Source organism: Pseudorca crassidens, chromosome 5 (assembly GCF_039906515.1).
Source record: "Pseudorca crassidens isolate mPseCra1 chromosome 5, mPseCra1.hap1, whole genome shotgun sequence".
Classification (NCBI taxonomy): Eukaryota; Metazoa; Chordata; class Mammalia; order Artiodactyla; family Delphinidae; genus Pseudorca; species Pseudorca crassidens.
In genome coordinates, this window is record NC_090300.1 from 138409061 (window position 1) to 138423176 (window position 14116).

General features: G+C 38.0%; 2 protein-coding genes across 6 annotated transcripts in view; both read left to right on the top strand.

Moving 5' to 3' along the window:
* The window catches only part of SLC5A3 (solute carrier family 5 member 3), a 34661-nt gene that overhangs the window by 7957 nt on the left and 12588 nt on the right, over window positions 1-14116 (top strand). Inside the window, exon 3 of one of the 5 annotated variants that reach the window (XM_067739408.1) lies at window positions 13917-13999. The exons of 3 other annotated variants lie outside the window; for them this stretch is intronic. The gene's annotated coding sequence lies outside the window, so the exon portion shown is untranslated. Of the gene's footprint in view, window positions 1-4816; window positions 4934-13916; window positions 14000-14116 lie in introns of those variants that run through there. One more of the 5 variants, XM_067739411.1, reaches the window with a different exon arrangement.
* Window positions 1-14116, top strand: part of MRPS6 (mitochondrial ribosomal protein S6) — a 66068-nt gene that overhangs the window by 7426 nt on the left and 44526 nt on the right. The gene's annotated exons all lie outside the window — the stretch shown is intronic.

Here is a 14116-nt window from a genome sequence, read left to right on the forward strand (position 1 = left end):
CCAAAGTTTTGGAGGAAGAATAACAATAATCCAGGATGATTCTGTATGTAGACTGCTTTACAAGATTTCTTAAAGCTTTCCACTTTAATGAAACTGGAATGGAGATTGTAGATGATGCATTTATAGGTACAGTTTAGATCAAGCAGCAGAAACTTCGGTCAGCAAGGAGCTCCACATCATCAATCCCATTCTCCAAGTGCTTGACCCCATATTAAGATTGGCAAATACGTTTATGTGTTAAATGTAGATAAAATGTTATGTATGTATGATTTTTTGATTTCCTATTTTAGCCTTAATCCCTTTTTTACTTACTACTTTTGTATATGATTGTTTTGGATACAAAGGCTTTTGCTTCAATAAGTGCTCCGATTTTTGTTTTCTAAATGAATAGAAGAAATTAAGATCCGAAATGAAGATCCTGGTTGTGTTATGTTGGAATAAACAAAGAACTGACACTGGGACAGCAGAAAGAGCTTTAGAAACAATGAACCTGGTTTTGGTTCCTGGCACCTACACTAGGAGTCTTAACCCTCTTGGATCCTCATTTCTGTCTGTAAGACGGGAGTGATCCCTCAGTTGGAGCGTCTTTGAAGATAAAATGGTAACACGACCTTAGAGGTAGTAGGTGTTCAGTATGTCATTAAAGTAGCTTTGTGATCTCAGGCAAGTTATCAAACTTTATTTTGTAGTTTTCCATTATTCCCACTTTCTTAATGAAGCGACTCCAAAAGATAAATTTTGTTATGTGTAAGCTACCAGAATCCAAGACTGAATCAAACCTGGAATATAGTACTTGCTCAGAAATTTTTGTATTAGTGAACATGAGCCCTATTGCATAATAGCTTGCATGCTAATTAAGCAAGGTCTAGCTTCTGCATCCGTGAAACGTAGAATGTGTGTGTGAGGGAGCCCATGAATGAACTCCACTGCTTGGAACGGCCTCTCTGTCAGACAGATGTGCAGCGTTTATTCAGTAGCTACTGGCCTTTCCCAGTCTGAGTGCAGTGGGGTTCCTCATCAACAACTAAACTGTTTGCAGGTGGGCTTTGTGTTCATCTCTCTCATCTGACCTTGTATAACTAGTACTTAGGTTTAATGTGTTTTTTAAGTGAGAAGGTTGGGAAAAGTGAAGAACAGGGAACAATCTAAAGAAAAGAATTACTTTAGATAGGCTAAGTGTCCAGGTGATTTGAGGCAGGTGGATGGAAAACTTAGTATTTTAATCTTCAGTAAATGTTTGATTGCTAATTGCCAATTGCTAAATCTTTAGGGATGACCCTTTTTCAGTAAAATCAATACATGGAGCAGATAGATCATAGCCTAATTGATTTCTGCTGCTACGTGATATCTTCAGTTAGTATTTTACTTTTCATTTTTGATGGAGCTATGTATTATAAAACTACATCTTTCCTTTTAATTGTTGATTTTGAGAGATTTTTTTCCACTCCTATTGGTACAGATATTTTTCTTACAAAGGAATTAAAATACAACAGTATTATTTTATTTTTTAAACATAGCATATGTTGCTGGAATGTATATGTTTCATTAACATTAACATGTTAACATTCATTAACACGCTTGATTGATTTTTAAATAATTGTCTTGTAAGCCAGGGGTACCTGTGATCCAAGTCAAAAATAAGACCATTTACAAGAGAATGCACATATTGTATTGATGTGTACTTAACTGTCAGTTTTTTAAGTCCAACTTTGTTTCAGACTTAATTTGTGACTTTTTTTCTACCTGATTATTTTACTCTGAAGCTGCATAATGAAATATTGGGTGATGTAGGGTATTGGGTGCTGTATGAAGCAGGGTTGAGAAATATGTGTGTGTGTGAGTGTATAATAGTGGATGAAGAAACAAGAATGTGACCAAGAAGATCGAATAGTAATGCTGCTAACTTTGAAATCATTTTCATTGTGTTTGGAGATGGCAATGTGAAGTATAAATATATTCATGAGTTAATGAAAGCTGTTTAACAAAGTTGCCTAAGAAATGGAAAGGTTATATGTTGAATTCTTTTGACTACGGTGTTTTAAAAACTGGGTAAGTATGAATCAGCCTTATTTTGTCATAGTTTGGAGTGTTGTAATTCAAGACTGAAAGGAGTTAGGTGGGCCCGTGGTAAAATGGTAGAGCTGCTAGGGGTGGGGGGAAGGTAGGTGTGTGTGTGTGTGTGTGTGTGTGTGTGTCTGTACGTGTGTGTGGGTGCACACATACTTGTGGTGCTGGTGCTTACCACTACAGTCTATTATTGCCATGGGGAGTGTGGGCCAGGTTTTGCCAGCTTGTCCTTTTCTATCCTATTCTTAGCCAGAAATCCAGATTTTACAGGAAGTCTGATTTTTAAGATGTCGCAACTAAAAATATTTAAGCACCATGGACCTAAGGAAATGTATCTGTTGGTCAGGTATGGCTGCCATCTTGTAATTTCTGATTTAGATGATGGGCTTGAGATGTTCTTTAAAGACATCCTTAATTGCCTTTAGAACTCTTTTAGCATTTAGGTTACAAAAATTGCTGCTCACACATTGACAGAAACCATCTAGTTAATTGGTCATTGATTTACAGTAGGACTTATAATTAGTAAATGGCAGACATGTTCATGTCTTAAAAGTAGTATCAGTTTCTAGTTCTGGACTCGTGGATTATGTATGCCCATTTAGGCTAAGTGTACGTACAGACTTCAGAGAGCTGTACAAAGACTGAGGCGTTGACTTAGTATGAACTGTCAGAAATTGGTATTCATAGTCCACTTTTTCTTTAGATGTCTGGGTGATTGCTTATTTTAAGCATGGTTTACACCCACTGTACTAAAGCCTTACAGGTTTGAAATACTGCTTCCTGGAAAAGACTGCTTTATCTAGAAAATGACATTTTTTTGCTCAGGGTATATCTGTGAAATTCACATTAGCTTATATGACACATGATCCTTGGAATATAGTATTACTATGAAAAAAATTAGGTGCTCTTCTAGTCAGAGGATAGAACAAGAGGATGATACAATATTATAATTTTTGGTCAGGCTTCATGTTTCCATGGAATGGAAGCCAAGTCATTACCTTGACTGACTTGCCCTTTTTGTCTTTATTACTTCCCCACTCTCACTCCAGATACATAACAGCAAAAGTGCAAATAAACTCAGGTCCAGTTTGTTCTTCCCTACCTTTCAAGTCCAGGATACAGTTGATTTGTTCCCATCCCTCTCCCCCATCATTTTTATTATGATTACAGTGCCCTAGTTAAGGGAATCCTTACCCACTTTGGGAACATTTCAGTAGAGGTTGATGTGGATGAGAGCTTAAAAATGGAATTGCAAGTGAAAGTAGGGACTTAAAACCTCGACCTGGAGCTCCCAGTGCTCATAAAGTGGCATTTCCCTGCTTCTGTCCTAGCATCAAGAATTCCTGGTTCTGAATTCCCTGGCAGTCCAGTGGTTAGGACTCCGTGCTTTCACTGCGGAGGGCGAGGGTTCGATACCTGGTCGGGGAACTAAGTAAGATCCCACAAGCCATGTGGCGTGGCCAAAAAAAAAAAAAAAAAAAATCTTGGTTTTGTCTTTGTTTAGACTTCAGTGTCTCCTTGACACCTACCTTGCCTATTATAACGCTTTAATTTTGTCAGGTGTAGAAACCCAAGTGCAGCTATAACAGCCAGATTGCTGTGGATATACTTCAGTATGAGAACACATTGACTGTGTGGTGGTCAGGTCATAGCTGAGCTTGGATTTCAGGTGCTGGGAAGGTCCTCGTGTGGGGACCCATGTGTAGTCTTTGCTTGTATTAGAAGGATGGAGGACCAAAGTCCCAGATACCTGTCCTGTTTTCAGTTGCTCAGGTGCCCTGTGTGCAAATTATGAATATAAGACATTGTTCAGTACTGGTTTTGATTCGGATTCAAGGTGAGTTTCTGCTGCTGAATAAAAAGCGAAATTTTGCGGTAAGGTCTTTGCCGGGCGTATGTTGCAGGGAAGGTGTACTTAAGTGTCCTTTTAAAAAAATTGCTTCATCCATTATTAAGTAAATATATGACCCAGTAGTAGGTTGTTTTGATTGTCATTCTTTTGTGCTGGTATACTGCTTGCCTTCTGTTTTGTTGGCAGTTACATGAGAAAGCAGTTTTGTGAAGTATACTACCTTGAAAACCTTAGACACTGAGTTTCCATCAGGGATGATCTTTAGTCCACCAGACTAGTAGCATGATTGGTCTCAGGAATGCCATTCTTATGTATAGACTGAGGGCCAGGATTTTATGCAAATTCAGTTTAAGGAGATTAAAGTGAAGAAAAGAAATTCCTTCTAATATCATTTCCTTTATTAAATATTTTATCTGATTAGGATGAAATAATTGGAAGCTACTTATAATTTCAACATCTCCTACCTTCTGACATCCAAGGAAAGCACTTCTGATCTTACTTTTCTGGATTTTTATACCAGTCTACTAGTTCTGTCTTTGAAATGTAAGAGAAAAATCCAGCTGCGTTTGTAATCTACAAAACCATGCCTCAGTTTTATGTTCACTTCTTAGGTTCAGTTCAGGGCATAATTTCTTCCAGTCCTTCCAAATTCTGTTAAAGTTATCCTGTTCGTGGTCCTATTGTTTACTTCTTGAAAATCCTGTATTCCCTAAACCTTGGAGAAGATGAGAAGGTTTTAAAATTTTCTAACCAAAAGTATCTGCCTGAGGAAACATCCCAATTTCAGGATCTTCTATTTTATGACTTGGCCTCCTGGGAGAATTAGAATCTGGTCTACCAGGAAGACTCTTGTGTTTACATTTTCTGGCCTCAGTCTCATGGAAAAATGAGAAACTTCTTGGCCTCTGTTCTTCTAGGAACATAAAATTGGAGCCAAGTAGGATGAGAACAGAAAACATGACGGTAAACCACCAAGTTGACCTGGTTGGATGTCCGAGATCTGTAAATCTTACGGTTTGTAATACCTAATTCTTAGTGGCTGGTTTAAGCAGGGGGTGTGTGTGTGTGTGTGTTACATATATGTGTGTGTGTGTATTCCCTCCACCCCTTGAATATTCAGCCATCTTAAGGGTTAGATAGTGTGATCTCCATTTTACACATGAAAAAACTGAAGCAGAAAGGTACCCGGGACCACACAGCTCAGTAAGGGGCCAAGTCAGGATCCTAAAGGCAGTCTCAAACTAGAAGCTATACTTTTGATCACTGCATCTGTAGAAAACAGTGTACACTGTACTGTTATTAGAGCTATAAAGTCCCTTTAGACTGAAGGATACCTGTTTTGAGTGCCTAGTAGGTGCCAGCACTACCATGTGTTTGGGGAACAGAGGGTTAAACTGTAGGACAAAGTTCCAGCTTTCATAGGGCTTACATTCTAATGAGGGAGACAAACTAGCAAATGCTGTGAAGAGAAACAGCAGGATAAGGGGACAAATGTGGCCTTATATTTTCGTTATAGTGCTCAGGCAAGGCTGAGACTAAAGTGAGGGAGCGAGCCATGGCCATTAACTGGGGGCAGAAGAGCAGGGATGAGTGCAGAGGTCTTGGAGTGGTTATATTAACATGGCATTCAATTCAGCAGGCTTTTATTTTATAGGTCGTCTTCAAGCTTTCCTGAAAGAATTGACAGCATATGACAGTTTAATGCTTACTTTTTTTCCACAGGACTTTTATCTAGTAATCTATCTTGATGAATTTGGCTTGAGGTACATGTTTTTCTCATTTTATAGAAGTGAGAATTAAGATGTGGACTCGAGCATACGTAAAGGTGACTCGTTTAACGAATCTCCATATTGTACCCGTCACCCAGTTTCAGCAGTTATCACCATTTACCACTCTTGCTTTATCTCCACCACCCCTTCCCTTTATTTATTTATTTTTTTTGCTGGAGTATTTTATATTTATCTTAAAATTTTAAACCTTTAGAAGAGTTACCAGTATAAGAACCATTCAGTTAACACCTGTATGCTTTTCACCTAGATCACTAATTTGCCATATTGGCTCTTTTTTTATCATTTGAGAGTTTCAGGCATTGTTGACATGCCTTTCTTAGGAATAAGGTCTTTCTTCCTAACCATAGCATGACCATTACACTCAGATTTGACATCAGTACAATACAGTTATAGAATGTTCAATTTGTGTTCTAATTTACCTTGTTATTCCAGTGTTATCCTTTAGTTCTTCAGTCCGTTATTCAGTCAAGGCTCATGTATTTGGTTGTTGTTTAGTCTTTTTGATCTAGAGCAGTTCTCAAGCCTTTGTCATTAAGGACAGTGTCACTTTGAAGAGTCCAGGCCCTTTGGTCGGGAGAATCCCTCAATTTGAATTTGTCTAGCTGCTTTCTCATGATTAGAGATTAGGTTAAACATTGTTGGCAGGAATGTTACATAGGGATGTCAGTTTGTCCCACTGTTGGGGATGTCAAACAATTATTTGGTTTAGGTGATATCCACCAGATTGCTCCATTATAAATGTACCTTTTTTCCTTTAGTAATTATTAAGTGATTTATGGAGTGACAAACTTGATTGAGACTCAATATTCTTTTCTCCAGCAGTCTTCCACTGGATTTAGCATTTATTGATGATTCAGAATCAGTTATTGCTGGAGTACTGCAGCAAATGCAAATGCAGATATAAAATTTCTCCTATAAATATTTATCATGTATCTAAAAGGTAAGGGCTTAAAAAACAAAAACAAAAAACCACAGTGCCTTTATGCTACCTCACTACAATTCCTTAACATGTAATATCCATATTCAGATGCCCTGAATTGTCTCAGTTGCTTCTCTACAGTTGATTTGCTTGAATCTGAATCCAAGCATCCACAGGTTGTATTTACTTGATGTTTTTGCAAGTGTTCCTGGGTATAGCATTCATGTCTGCCTTTAGAGATAAGATTAATTCTTGATGGGTGTAGGTGTTGACAGCTTCATGCATCCATTCTGAAGTTCCCATCAAACTTTCTTTCACCTAAGCGTTCTAGCATGCATTGTAATCATTGCCTAGGGACATTACTTCATTAGGGATTACAAAAGGTGATTCTCAGATTGCATCATTCCTTCTGTATCGATGAGCAGATTTTTTTCTGACCTGTGTTTATTTCCACTTTTTTATGTATACCTTCCTGGGGAGAGTTGTAAAAGGATACATTCTTCATCTTTACAGAGGATGGTTCTGGACTTCCTTAGTAATTCTGTAATATGTCCTCAATTTTCTCATATGTAAATTTGGGGGTAATTATGCCTACCTCTTGGGGATTTTGTGAGGATTAAATGGTCTGGTACATGTAGCTTAAAAATGGCGCCTGGCACTCATGTTGGGGTAAGCGCTAGTTATTAAAGTAACTTTTTCATTTAATTCTTCAAGTGTAATGGAGAGGCAGAGATGGGAGAGGTTCTTCATGTGTTGACATCAGCAGGATGCTTGAATTTGTATAGAGTGAGCTGAGCGAAGTGCTGCTTGCCCACACCAGGCTGTCCTTTTTGACTGCATGGAAACAACCATAATACACGAAGCATATATCACTGCACACTGTGAAATGGATATTGACAATTGAAGAGGTAAAATCTGGAACACATTCTGAAATGGAGTTAGTACAGTGAAGGGAAGTAGGTAGGTAGGGAGGATGAGATGGTGGCTCCAGGTACAGGTTTTTACTATGTCACGGCCCTTTGAGATTTTTATCTGAACAAAGGGCAGCATGCTTGCCTAGTCTGATTTGTCTTGTTATCATTCTACACTCAACTAGAGCTGTTTCAGATTGCAAATCACTTTGGTAGGGGAGGAAATGCTTTACTTCTTCTTGGCCTTTTAATCTGCCTTCTCTTTCTGCTTTAAAAAAAATCCCACTGTTGATAATTGTATAGAGTGTTGGAAGTTTAGCACTCTTTTTTTTTTTTTGCGGTACACGGACCTCTCACTGTTGTGGCCTCTCACTGTTGTGGCCTCTCCCGTTGCGGAGCACAGGCTCTGGACGCGCAGGCTCAGCGGCCGTGGCTCACGGGCCTAGCCTCTCCACGGCACGTGGGATCCTCCTGGACTGGGGCACGAACCCATGTCCCCTGCATCAGCAGGTGGACTCTCAACCACTGCGCCACCAGGGAAGCCCAGTTTAACACTCTTGATCAGGTGTTTAGTCATTAATATTTGATTCATTTATTTAAACATTTGAGCACCTGCAGTGTGCAAGATAGTGTTCTAGACACAGACCCACATCAGTGAGCATCAGAGACTAGGGTCTCTACCCTCATGGAATTTACATTTTGGTAATGAGGTGACAGTAAATATGAGGAAGTTGTATAGTATGTTAGAAGGTGTTGAGTCCTGTGGAAAAAAATAAAGCAGGATAAGGAGAGATTGAGATGGTTAGGAAGTTACTTTTAAGCAAAGACAATGAGAGGAGAGCAAGTCTTGTGAAAATCTGGGGGTGCAGAGTGTGTCCTGCATAGGGAACAGCTAGTGTCAAGGTCCCGAGGCATGTTTGGTACATTGTGCATTGTGAGTGAAGAGGTGACTGCTTGCTGTGTTAATGCCCTGTAGTGGGCCAAGGGCCAGAGCTTGGAGACAGGTTAAGAGGCTAGGGCAGTTAACTGGATGAGATGGAATGGTGATTTGGGGCAGGGTGCTAGTGGTTGAGATTCTGAGTGGTCTGATTCTGGATATAGTTTTTGAGAGAAAGCTAACAGATTTTGCTAATGGATTGATTATGAGTGGGTTGAGAGAGAAAGTGAGCAAACCTTCAGGGATGACTGATAATTTTTGGCTTGAGCAATAGTAAGGATGGAGTCGCCATTTTCTGAGGTGAGGAAGATTGAGAATGGAACAGCTTTAAGGGGGTGAGCCAAATTATTCACACTCCCAAGGAAAAGGGTAGGTGGTTACAAACTCTTCATTCAGTAAGGACAGTGGTCCATAGATTTTGCTATGAGAACTCATATCTATAGATCATATAGCCAGTTCTTTTAACCTAATGTCTTAAGGATGTAAGAGTTAGCAGATGAAGGAAGGCTGAGATTCATATAGCCTGTGGTAACAAGGTCAGATGTAGAATAGACTTTGAGACTTAATTTTTTAATTCTAACACTGAAAAAGAGAATGGAGGCAAAAGCCTTGGACTTGGAGAGTGAGAAGCTGGTTGAGCCTTGATCTTCTAGCCGAATTTCCTGCTCTGTGTGTTTTTACTTATATGAGAAGCCTGTGCCTGGGACTACTTTTTGTTTTGAATCTCTTCGTTTTCTTCATACATATATTCATCACAAATGATCATACATAAATACTTCAGTTGGATTTTATCCTGTACACTCTTTGCAGTCACTTTCGTTAACATTTGTTATATATACATCTCAGTTGTTTTCTCTGCAAACTCAAAATTTTTAAACATGGGTGATATTGAATGATCTTTTATTAATATTGTTTGTTTCTATTAATAAATGTCCTTTTCATGAAAGATAGTATTGCATAGTGATTAAGGGAAGAAGCAATTTAAACCTAGATGGGAGTGCAAATCCAGATGTAAACACAAATAACTGTATCCTGGGGTGTTATACTACTTCATTGGTTTCAGTTTTGTGTGTAAAATGATCATAATAATTGTACTTATCCCATAATTGTTGTGAGGATTAAAGTAATGCATACAGCACTCTAGGTACAGTACCTACAAGGTGTTAGGACTTAGTGCCAGGTAGTTATTTTTTATCTCCATTATTTATAACTCATTTATGATAACTAGTCGTTTGCAAGCAAATAGTGCTGAGCCTCTTGAATTCTTCCCATAAAAAGTTAACACAAAATGCTTAGTCATTGGGATTACATGATATGGTATCATAGGCTCTTCTACTCCGTTACTTTACATTTTCATTTCTCTCAAAAAATATAGGTTATTGGAGTTTGCTCCATACACATGTTCTGGTATCATCCACATAAATATTGAAACCAGTGGTAGTTTCAAATTTACCCCCATACCCAAAAGGTCTTCATTGCTGAGACTTCTTTCGAAAAATAAACAAAACCAAAAAGACCCCTGGTGAGCCACACTTCTACATTCTTCGAAGCAAATTAAAATGACTGTATCTTGGGGGATGTGTGTATATGGATGAAATGATAAATCTAGTGATTTATGAACTTTTCTAGGTGAATAAGATTTTATTTGAAGAAATGGCTTACTTACATGGGAAACCATCCCTCCTAACCCCCCACCCCCAATAATTTGCTAAAAGTAGAGCCGTTCTGGTTGGTAGAGGGTTGCTGGAGGGGGGCTTAAATCCCTGTTCACTCTGCCTCACCTCCCACCCCTGTGATGGGACACCCCCATGTCCCATCTAGGAACCCTCAATATAGTTTGAATGCCATTTGAGTTCAATCACGGTTTCATACATTTCTTACATACTTCCAAAAACTTGAATAGCAAGATTGTAGGTATAGTAGAAATGTTTTGCCAAAGAAATTTAAGGGCAAGCTCCTTAAATGTTTTAGGGACTATTATATGATTACATGTCTTCAGCTCCACTTGTAATTTAAAATTGGCTGGAATTCATATCTGTTGTATTAGAAACACTCATTTTCCTTTTGGTGTCGCTGATAAACTGCTATCATAGCCAAGCTCTACAATTTTAAAGTTAAGCAAGGGTTGAGGAAGGCCCTGTTATGGGTATGTATATACCAAGCGCCAGTAACCTATTCCACTAGAGGAGTTTGCTTTGCTGGACTTTGAATCAAGATAACAGAAGTGAAAATGTGTCTGAAAAGTCCATAAGTAGAATTTTATATAAATTTAGTGAGTTTTTTTGTATTTAACTTGAATGAAGTGATGTAGATAGGAGCTAATAGTTGAGGTGGTTGGGAGCCTGTTTAAAATATTTGTGAGAGAACTGCATATTTAATACATTATTTTATTTAGTTCTTTTTATCTATAAACTTTTATGAGGCTTTTAAAACACCTGGGGTATCGTTGACAGTTTAATTTGAAAGGCGCCGATATCACCACTTCCAGTCTATGCAAGTTGTAGACAGTGAAGTGACGTTTACTGAGCACCTGCCTGTGTCACTGGGCAGCACACTTTCTAGGTGTTACTTATTCCTTATTAAACCATTAGGAGCTGCATGGTGCTTTCATTTTACAGATGAGACAGTTGAGGCTCATAGAGATTGTTACTTGCCTAAGATCCTGCAGTTAGGAAGTGACAGAGCTTGGACCCCCAGCCCTTCAAAGCTCGTCTGCTTGCTTGACTATGCCACCTACACATGTAAGTTTTCAGATGTGTTGGTGTATTCTGTACCCCTTAAATTACTAGTTAGTAAAGGGAATATTTTCCATTGGATCAAAATGAGCAAGACTTGGCAAGCCTGCTGTTGACAGTAGTGGGCTCTGCCTATTCAGATTGTCCTTTTGAATGTTTGGTTTTTAACTCGACCCCAAAGATAAAAAGGTTGTGGTTTGGTCACTTTGAGGGTCACTTTGTTCTACTCTTTGGTAGTTCACTAGCCTCATTGAGTTTATTATGACTTGCAGCCCTGATGGCTTTAAGGTTTGTTTTTCTTGTTCTTTGTTTGGTTTTTATGGCAGATGACTTTCTTTTAAGAGTGACCATACATCCTGGATTTTACAGAATGTCCCAGAATAGTTTCCTAGTTTGGAAGATAAACTATATGTTTTTCCTAGATAATAGAAGAGAGATGTTAGATTTGGTCATAACTAATTATGTTTTGATTATATTACCTGAAGGGGTTTAATAGCTGATTTAAATTTGGTCTTAACCTATTTTACTCTTTCTAGTTCAAACACAGCAAATATTTGTGTACACTTCTTTATTTGGATTAATTCTTTAACTGTAATTTAATTCATCCAAGTAAATGAAATAGTACTTTCATGTACCAAGATTGTATTTTAATTTTGTGCGGAACTATCAACAAAACACTGCTTTCTGAGACAGAAGCCCCCTCCTGTTGGGGAGAGTCTCTCAGTTTCACAACGCCCTTGTGTTTGATTGAAATCAGCTAAATTTCTTACACTGGCCATCATAACTAGGGGACCGTTTCTTTATACATTCTACGTCTATTACTCTCATTATAGAAATAATCATTTTCTTAAAAATGCACTACCAAGGAGCCAACCCACATACTTATCATTACTATACCTACTTTTATTACTTGTCCCACCTTTCTCACTTACGGGATTTATCTGAACCGTAAACCAGCTTAGTCCTAGAAATATAAAAACATAAATTAAAAAATTTCATTTTAGCTGGAGAAAAAATTTTTCCATGTATGTTCTTTCTAACAATAAAGGAACTCTGGATAGTGTTCGTTATATTTTTGTTGTAGAAATGTTTACTTCTTTAAAAGAGTGAGAAAAATATGCAAAACTTGTATATTTTATTTGGAACCATTTTTTAAGAATTGCACAGTTTATCTCCTGAAAGCCTGTGACAGTCTCTCTTAATGACTAGAATGTGAAATTTGGCTGCATTGTATTATAGTATTTTATATCTTTCTGTAAACTAATTTGATCTGTTTTTGTTTTTGTTTCCTTTTCCAGTCTTTACTAGGTGCTGGTCTCTGGATGTTTTTTGTTTAAGTTGGAAAAATCTTAAATCTGTCCAGACTGATATGGTATCCAGTGAGATGGGGACTGTTGGCAGTGGCTTTTGAAGGATCTGAGGGGGCAGAAAGAGTTGAGAACTCGGCCTTGAGCTAGTGTTTGGCGTCGTCCTGCTGCCTCTCCTGTGGGCCCAACGTTTTTTCTCTCTAGCTTACCTGCCAGCTGTTCTAGGGAAGTTAGGGGTTAGACCAGTGTAAGCATTCATCAGGGAGCAGAATATGGCTTGGATATCTTACTTGCATCCTATTTGACAATGGGAAACAGTGTTGTTTATTTTAGCAGTGCTTCCTGGTGATCGGAGAAGGAAGGGCTTGTTTTGTTTCTGAGCACTCTGTTCTTTGAACAAATAGGCTGCTGCAGCAGCCACTACAACACATACCCGCTTCCACCTTCCCTCCAAACAAAAATAAAAACACTCTGGGTGTTTGTCCCTTCTTGAGGAGACAGATAGTCAAGTATTGCTGTTGAGAAGAGAGACACTTGAAATGGCCGTTCTGACCAGTAAGCTAGGCTTATCTGTGTGTAAGTTGGAACAAAATGGCAAGGGTATGGCTTGGATGTTGGATGGCAGTGGGAGCTCTGTTGGAGGCAGGGATCTCCTAATTGCCAACTACAGTTTTCTTTGTAACTGAGGACCTAACCCTTATACTGAAATGTTACAGGTACCCTTTTAAATAATTAATATTAGTCACCTGATTAGATTTTATTAAAAATTTAGGTAATTCTTCCTAAATAATGTCCAAGTATTTTTTTTAATAACTTGAACATTTGGGGGTCAGAGAAAGTAGTCATAGAAATACAAGCAGCTTCAGGTTTTGGCAAGTATGAAGTGATACAAATACCAACTTTTAGTGTATTTTATGTTTTTGTGTGTGGCAGTTTTACTCATGCCAGTCATTATTGACACTGGCTTTTAGGAGGAAAGATTTTAGTCAGTTTTTTTTTGGTGTAATTGTTGTAGTGCTTTATGCTTAAAAAGGCATAAAGATGGGTTTAAGACATTTCTACGTGGCAGCATTATTAATTAGACCTAATAACCTAATTCGGTAGCATGTTTATCTTTAAGCATTATTTCCAGCTCTTTTCCTTACCAGTAAGAGGTTTGTTGTTAAGTGTTTAGTACTGTGGTCTATTTGGAAAAGAGGTGGCTTTTAGTATCATTTATAGGACTTAATGATTTTTAAAGGAAAGTATCTAGATTCATCAAAAAGCATCTGCTTTGTCAAGCATAAAAAAAATTACACTCTGAGGTTGCCTTATCTCGAAAGGAGAAATCACTTTAGGAGTTAACATGTGGAAGGCATTAGGTTGAATAACAAAATGTTTTTCATATTGGTCTTTCAGCTCCAATTATAATAACTTTGAAGATTCAGAATTTGTCTCTTTTTCCAGGAGAAAACCCGTCATATTCATAAACTCAATTTTAGGTAAATTTAAATGTCTGTTTTTCAATGATTTTCTTAATCCAGGACTGAAAAGATCTGATTGACTTATTGAAGACAATTTATTATCTAATGGTTTATAGATGTCTGTTTTGTTTAGGT